The following is a 9,295-nucleotide window of genomic DNA, read 5'->3' on the forward strand; positions in this document are numbered from 1 at the left end:
CACCAGACTTTGATGTGACCTCCCTCCTCTGTCTGTTTATTTGAGCTCCTCTCAAGAACCGATCCACCATTATTAATGTGTTTAAAACATCACACGGTGATGCATGTGGAACCACAAAGACAGCAATAACATTGGTGTAACGTGTGGCGCGCTTTGATTTTCAGGACAGATGAGCAGGACGTCTCTAGTGCGATGAAAACATGAATTAATGTATGAACTACCGTGAAAAGGTTCTGAATGGAGCAAATCTTTTTTTCTTCATTCTCAAAATTGAATACAGTTGGTGACAATGGAAGTCGGAGGTGGTAACAGCCAAAGAAAGTGTTGGTTGTTCTTTATTGGTGAGGATTGCGTCAAACTGTGGCAGCAGACAGACCCTTATTGTCTCAGATACCGAGACCTGCAGGGTTCCGAAAAAGCCAGGGGTTGGTTTACATTCAGACTACGAGCCAAACCCATTTCAAACAGGGTCCCACTGGTAGAACTTAGTGGGAAATGCACCTTTACCAGCAGGAAATTCCCACAGGACCAGACCTCTGGCTGGTAGGACATTATCCTCTAAGTGCTGGCTTTGTTATGTCAAGAGCGTTCTTTGTTCCTCCGACTGTGAGAGTGATTGCAGGAATCACAATGAAACGCAGAACAAGACCAACGCTGAAACCCACAGGCACATGAGGGCACAGAGTTTTTCGAGAGTGGGCCCCATTTATAAAAACACGCAAATGCACACACATATTCACACACATATTCACACACAGAGACACACACATACGCACGCACACACACAACTAGACTTCTTCATGCAGATCTCTTGCAGTGGCAAAACAAACCTGTATGAATCTTCAATAATTCTAAAGCATGCAGGAGACTTGAGCAAACATTGCCACAGCAACAGGATTGATTTTTGGTTTAAATATTCCTTTCTTACATGTTGCACAAAACTTGACGATAAATATTTATGTGAGAATGAGGTGTATAGAAGTTGTGCTTTGGTGAGGAACTGGATCGATATGTATATTTTAACAGAAGGCTACTGTGAACAAACCCTTTTTTTAGGTTCAACAGACTTTTATTTACCTAGCCCTAATTTAAATTCTAATTAGACACATGAGTCATCAAAACGGTTGCCCTCAGGACTACGTCAAAGTCAGCAAAGAAAAAAAATAACATGGATCCTCTATTTTCTTATCTGGTTTCGACTCTAAAAACTCAATGATGCTCCTCTGTTCAACCAAAATTCATGAAAGTCTGTAAAGTAGTTCATGTGTTATAATACAAGACCAAAATATTTCACCAAAAACTAGACGGTAACGCAACAGTCCTGAAATAGACTGACTGTATTAATGTGACTCATCAAATGTGAAAAGTAATCAGAATCACGCAGAACTTATTATTAGTTAGACAGTCGCTGACGATAAAAAAAAACATATTCCAGTAACGTTGGTTTGTGAAAAAGTTGTAAATGTGATTATTTCCTTCCACAGAACATACCCCACCTACCCACTCAGTCTCAAGACAATCTTTTATGTGGTTTATGAAACATGTCCAGAAATCCATATTTTGCAACATTCAAAAAGATAAAATCTTTGCCTCTGCTACATCATTTCATGCAGATCCATTTCAAACTGCAACAGGTTATTTCTTACTTCATGCCCAACTGTTCTACAAACTTTCACCAAAATCCATCTGGGAAATTAATGCAAAACAGCTCAACCATCAGTAACAACAGAATGCATGAAAAAAAAATTCTCAGTTACTTTCTTCCTTTCTGCAGTTAATGCACTGTCTGCAGGTGTTTATTCTCAATCACCCCCCCCCCCATCTTTGTTCAGGTATTTAGATATAACAGAAAAAGTGACAATCACAGGGGTGCCAAAATGTTTGTTCTCAATTACAATCACATGTTCTGTATCTTGATGAGATACCCGAACAAAGGCACACAGGTACACCAGTGTCTTGTGAGTTCTGAAACTGGGCCATGGAAAAAAGAACGTGCTGGACAACTACCCTCGGCTGTCTCAAGTATCATGAGACCACAGCTGAATGACGGCAGAATGACAAATAAAATACAAAGGCGCAGCCAGAAATGAAACCTAACACCAGCTTTTACCTCGCCGTTCCTGTAGCTGCTTACCTTTTATTTGTTTTTCACCTGGTGAGATGAAGAACTATTGAAGCGGCTGTACAAAGAGACTTGAACCGATTTAACACATTCTCAATTTATATGATTCCTCAGGGCGTGCATAAACTGACTGAATGAAAGAAAGGTGCTGCGTCACGATGAACACGCATGGTTAAACGTCCCACTAAAAGGACGCAGGTAGGAGGAAATAAATGACTACGGTAGTTCTGAGGTATGACAGAATCCTTCTCTACGTCCCCATTTTCACAAGTGTTTAACTTTATCTGACAAAGTGTGCAAATACACCAAGTTTGGTCTGTTACCACACTTTGACCACAGAAAAACTGTGACGATCACAGGGGTGCCTAAATGTAAACATTTGTTGTCTTCCAGAACCAGATATTAATAACTTTATTATGTCATTACAGTATAATGTTATTATGTCATTTGGGAGAGCGGGATTGAAGTCACTGAGACTTAAACACATCTTTCCGAACATCACAGTTTTGTAACTCGGCCAACTCACACTGTTGATAAGAAGGCTGGGCTTCATCGGTGTCGATTGCAAATTCTGGGATGAGATGGTATTTTCTGGTACTGTTCAGGGGCCGTGCCAAAAGTGGAGGCGGGCCGCATTCGGCCCGGGGGCCTTAGTTTGTGGACCTCTGCTTTAAAGGGTTCAATATGGGAACATTTTTAGTAGCATTGAAAAATAGATTGAAGCCCACTCGGCCACTGTAATCTGTAATCTGTGATTACAAAACCACCCGTGCCTTGAGTTTAGACCACACCATGTGCTAGTAGCTGTTTTGGGGCCTTCTAATGTTCCTCCCCACCTCCTTTTTAAACCTGACACATTCCGCTTGCAGTCAGGCTTGGCTCAAGGAACCAGTGATCCGTGAAAATATTCACTGGATGAGTTTTAGACAATAGGTAACTTAGAATTAATGTTATTAATTATGATTCTTACATTTCCCACGTGTGAACAAATTAAAGGTCAGCTGTAGAGATAAAGGATAATTCTTTAATCATCACATACATTAAAGTCAAGAACATAAAATAATGATTTTATTATACCCTGCCTCAAGCAGGGAATATTAATCCATCTAAATCAGGTCACATCGCAGCATTCGTTCCATCACATGAGGAAATAAATTACAAATTTAGTATCATCAGACCGTGACAGTAAAAGCATGATGTCTTCCCACTGTACATATATAAGCACATGTCTTAGGGCTGTAGCCTGTAGCCCCTTGTGAAGTTGGTTTATCTCTGTAAAAGTAGATTTAATTAAGATATTTGCATGCAGATTAATTTATGGATTATCCAAGAGGAGAATGTGAATGTAAAATGAGCGTTGGGAAAGCAGACGTGTAGTCTAAAAACACACACTTTCTGAACACAATCCTCCCACCGGACGTCTACAGGGAACACTTCGTTCTGGGCAGGACCAAGTGGACCTGAGAGCTCTGATTCGCTGAAGGCAGCACACCCTTCTCACCACACCCCCTTCTCCTCCAGCAGGTCTCCTCAGTGCAGTCACCCCCAGCCTGTCACAGACATATGATGTAATAACGCATGGAAGGGATCTGAATTTTTCTCTTGTCAGCAGCCTGCCCTTCTCTCTTTCTTTTGTTTAGTACCTCCGACTCTGTTCACGTTGAGTAGAATGAAAGAAAAGACACATTTGTTCTGAATCGCCCGTTGCTCTTTGTGGCTTCTGTGGATTTTAAACCAACAAGACTGCTTCATAAGTTGCGTATCATGTAATAAAGGCCCAACTCTAGGGTTCCTATACGCTTTAATACTTTTAGCCTGTATTTGAGGTGAAACATGTGGCAGTGCACACCCTTTTATAGTCAAAGCAATTCGCTTCTCTTTGCTCTCTGTCTTCTTCATATCTGCATGTGTGGACTGTACATGCTACAGCTTGTCATGAAGGAATTTTATTTTTTTTTGTCTAAACAGATTGTAAGACATAGATAAGTGTGTTCTCTGACAAAAATGTCATTGATCAAGTAGTATCACAATAGTTTGTGCATTAAACAACAAGGCCACTAAAACTCCCTCCGTGAGGGTGATTCTAAATGGTCTGAATGAAGCTGGCTTAAAGTTTGTTACTGTTTTAATTTGAAAGATATGGAGAAGTCAGAACAGCAACAAAAAATATTATTAATGTAGATGTTAGGCAAAACACTTCAAACAAGGTGTGATCAAACCAGCTGCAGTGTATGAATAACAAGTCAGTTTCACCAAAAACAGTTTAGTGAAAAGTGAAGGAGCTCCTGTCATTGAGGCTGCTGATAGTAAAAGGTGTTACATGTGACATGTTTTTGTTAAAAAATGGACTACACTACATTTTTCTAAAAAGATTATAACAATTTTCAATTGTTACAGACGAATCTGTAATGTTATTGATGGTGTAACACCCAGGAGAGAGTCAGAGGGTGAGGACAGAAGTCAGAGGACAGGATGAAAATAACATGAACACATGCATCTCTGAATGCGTGACGCCATGACCACTCCTTGTCAACCGTGACTCCCATAATCTCTTGCTGCTTCTTTGTATCCAAAAATAACAGGTATACTTGTTGGGGTTTTTTTTATTACATACTGTGCATTTAAAATAATCAGCCTTAACCAAATGATTGTACCGTACATTTAACCATAGCGTTTGTTTTAATGGAGAAAACTTGGCAGATCTTGGAAAATGTGACTGCAGAGATATGTTCAGTACCTGTGTGTGTGTGTGTATTATATATTGTTTATATATGCACACTATACATATTCATATTCGTCTTTCCATGGTGAGTAGCTGACTGTAGCTGCTCCTGTTCAGAATGAAGGTCACTGAGCTCCATAAACATGTTTACCGACGATCTGAGAGCTGAAGGTGTGACCACTGTGTTTAGAATTTTTCTATAAGGGTGTCGAGGCAGCTGTCCTTCTCATGGCCTTGAGAAATGTGTTGTACAAACACTCCTAAAAAAAAACCAAAAAAAAAAACCAGACATGCAAATACAATGTGCTGCTAAGCCATAGTTCATAGAGAGCCACAGAGAAACGGTCAGTGATCGGACAACCACGTAGCAGCAGCTCGTGGGGTTCGGTGCCTTGCTCAAGGGCACCTAGAGTTGAACTGAAACCTCTCCAGCTGTCAGTTCACGTTCCATACACTGATTCAAACTGGTCTTGAACAGGCCATCCCCGGTGGGAACTCCTGTTTGACCTGAAATGGGATCAAATTCATGACATTGAAAGACATTTCTACTTGTGCTTCTTCATTTTTTTTCTCCCATGTGTTGAAGAAGTTCTGACGCACAAATCTAGCACCCTGAAGAATATCGGAACGATTCTGTGATGACAGACCCTAACGAGGAAGTTGCTCACTAGAAAAATACTATTCTTTGTTTGTACTGAGGAGCTTTGACTATTGTATTGAACTGCCTCGTGTTCTATCTGCGTCCGCCCTCCCCATTCACAGACACAAACCAGTTTTTTCGGTTGCTCATCCCTGATGCTCCCGCAGGAGACGTGTTGTTGGTGTTAAACTTGACTGCTTTTCTTCTCCTTTATCACAGCACAATTTGGGTTTGGCTTATTTCTCTAAGTCTTGGTTCAAGTAACTTTTGAACTTTTGTACCGCTGGCAGTGAGCTTTGCACCCATATATAACATATTTTAAGTGCGTCTGGCAGATTTGTGGTTAAACACCAACTGAGGTCATGAGACTGACGTTCTATAGACAATCATCTCCCTTTCATCAGACTTGGATTTTCTCTCCGTCTCATAAAATCCAACTTTTCATTTTTAATAAGTAGTGAGTTATTTGGTGAAGATCAGTTGAACTGTGGCACGGTCTAATTTTTCCTCAGGATAAAAATTCATTTCCTCTCATTACTTCCCTGTGTAGCTGTGTATACAGTTAAGAGTTTATGTAAGTCATTGTTGATCTTTGCATTCTCTCAGTATATTCAGTCAAATCAAATGTGCTGATCTCTGTTGTGTTGGACTGCATTTAATGAAATTATGCATTTGTTTTATTCTCATCTCCTCCAAAATCTGGATCCCTAATAAAATGGAACAATCACCGATTCCTGAATGATCCCTTCGCAATCCCTCAGTAGATCCGCAAATAACTTTTCATTACATTTTGTTCTATCTAGATTGATGATGGTTTAAACTTAAACCATGATGGAGCTGACGGAGTCAGGTTATAAAATTTCATTAGTCAGAGCTATTAAAGGATTCTGCTTTAAATAAAATCTTAGTAGGAGGCATTCATTCTGAGGAGCGGCAGAAACCCAAGCGATCATGTTCCTGGTTTCTAAAGTTAAAGCTGGGTTCCCTTTCTTGGTTGGTTCCATCTGGACTTCATTATCACAGTCCTTCTGGTGTGTAGATTTAAAAATAAAAATATTACTCTCTATTCCCTCCAGTCTAAACCATCTCTCCTTTGCTGCTCTTCCTTTTAATATGTGAACCAACATGGCAACCTAATCCCCTCACTGTAGCTGATGATTCCAGTTTGCTCTGGTTTATTTCTAGAATGCTATGGGGGGGATGTTGCAGAATGGCAACATGCTAGACAGACCAAGTATTTCTGGTCCCACTGACATTCCTAATGTCACTTAACAAATATTTTTCTACCAGATCTGAATTGCTGTTTCTTTGTCTTTTGCTCTGCAGCTGTTTGACAGTCCCAATCCTCCTCTTTTGCAAGTCATATTCAGCAAACTGACACCCACTCAAGCATGGGATTGGTTTAAGTGGGACGTAAGCTGACGCAATAGGATCTTAACGCCCTTTTACGTCATCATTTATTGTGTAGCAGTCATTTCAGCCGTGAGCAATGTGATGGCTTTCTGTTAGCGGTAAAAAGGTAGCAATGTCTGCTTATAAAATGTCCCCAGGCATCCAGATTGTTTTGAGAACTCCACTCTGTTAAACTGTCAAAGGAGTAAGCAGTAAGACAACTTTGCACACAGCAGGTGTGCAAAATTTTACGGTGACCATGAAGTTTAAAACAGGACTACAAATTGTAAATCAAACGAACTAAAGAAGAAACACGTCAACAAATCAGAACTTCAACACAGAAATCACAACCACCAAGCAGAAAAGTGCCATCTGCTATCGCCCCACATTTTCCATTTTCTGTATTTGCATATACAGTCAAACCTCGTTTTTCGAGCGCTTCTGTTCCCGATCAAATCGATTTTCGACCAGAAAATCCGACAATTTTACGTCTCTGAACTCGACCAAAATTCGGCTCTCGACCAAACCGAAAGAAGCCGAGCGTACCTGAACGCGACTCACTCGGGAGCCGAGTGAACTCGAATGCCCAGGATGCTTCCTCCGTAGCGCATTCGTGTTCAAAGTTCGATAGGATATCTTTTATTAAAATAAAACACAGTGTCTATTTCTACCCCTTTTTATTTATGGTAAACAGTATACAGTGCAGTTTATGGTGTAAAATAGTAAAAAATAACCTCAGAATTATTTACATTAATTATAATGGGAAAAATAGTTTCAGATTTCAAACAACTCGCTTTTTGAACAGCCTTCTGGAACGGATTATGTTCGAAAACCGAGGGTTGACTGTACTTGCACCAGTTTAACCGTGTTTTTAGGAAACCACATGGGCATCAGCATGTGCAAACTTCCCATCATTAACACCATTTAGTGGATCCGAAGTCTGTAAACGTTTGCGTTTCTCAGCAGAACTCTGTTTCATCCTCCTCCTGAGATTCATTTATTTGGGGGAATCCTACATGACTGGTTTGTTAACACTCCTTCTGCAGTTTGCACACATGTGACCCAAGCATGTCCATCCTCTTTTTATGAGTCAGACCTGAAAGAATCTTGCTGAAGGGCCTTTCACAGACACCAACAGAGATGGGGCTTTCGGTTGTAGTACCAAGGCGGAGGTCACTCAGAGAGGTCAGACTATCTAAGCCTGCGCTGTGTTGGAGATGCCTCTGGGATGGGTGCTCAGACAAATTCCACCCGTGAGAACAATCACACTGCACGGCTCCCCTGTGACACGGACACACACACACATTCACGTATAAAGTCTGTTAAGCCAACCATCCTTAGCGATGTCTGTCTGCCATGGCTCATTCAAAACTGGAATTGCACAACACACATGGAGACACATGTGCAACCACGTTCGTGCTTGCTCGCACACGCGCACACACACACACACACGCACACACACACACACACACACACACACACACACACACACACACACACACACACACACACACACACACACACACACACACACACACACACACACACACACAGTAAATGCATGAAAAAATATGGTTTGTCGAAGACACAAATACTAGTTAAAACAATCGTGCTATTTAATACCCCTGGTTTGTTCCAAATGTGTGAATATGTAAAACCACACACATCTATTGATTTAACTAATGTACTGTACCTTCTCGCTTAGCGATTCACCATGGTAACGACAAGTGTGACCTTAGAGAGGAGGACATTCTAAAGACAGATATGAGCATTCTGAGCATGAAAGACGCAGTCCTGCAAATTAGGCTTTGATTTCTCTAGTAGAAGAGAATTGTTTTGTTGTGCCTTTATTTGCTTTTCATTGTTGCCAGGAGAATGTAAAGACAATTCTGTGTTAATGATGTGCAGCCAGATGGAACATAAAGCATCTCCTTCGATGTGTGTTTTTCACTGAGAAGGAAAAACCTCAGAATTGCTTCAGCATCTTCTTATGGGACTATGCAAAGTTCACTTTTCCTAAACTTAAACCTAAACCTGGAAGCATTAGTAACATACCATCTGACCAGAGTCCTTGTGGATTTCTTTGAGGATCGGTTTTGTGACACGACTCTTTGTCCAGGATTGACGCCTCTGCTGGAGAACTCCTACTTCCTACTCTGAGGATACCTTCTGGGACACATATGAATCATCTATGATCCCCTGGATGTTATTTAATTACTATTAGAATCAGCCCGTAGGCCAGAGCCACCTGCTGGTCTTGTTCACGTACTACATTCCCCACAATGCAACAGTAGCCCACAAAGTCACTGCAGCAAGTGGGCCTCAGTTTTATTATTCACCAGAGGTCAGAGCAGAGGTTAACTTTCAGCTACCTTCTTCTAGAAAATGGCTAAAAGGAAGGTGGATGCTGAGAGCAGGG

This window comes from Antennarius striatus, chromosome 6 (genome assembly GCF_040054535.1).
Source record: "Antennarius striatus isolate MH-2024 chromosome 6, ASM4005453v1, whole genome shotgun sequence".
In the NCBI taxonomy this organism is placed as follows: Eukaryota; Metazoa; Chordata; class Actinopteri; order Lophiiformes; family Antennariidae; genus Antennarius; species Antennarius striatus.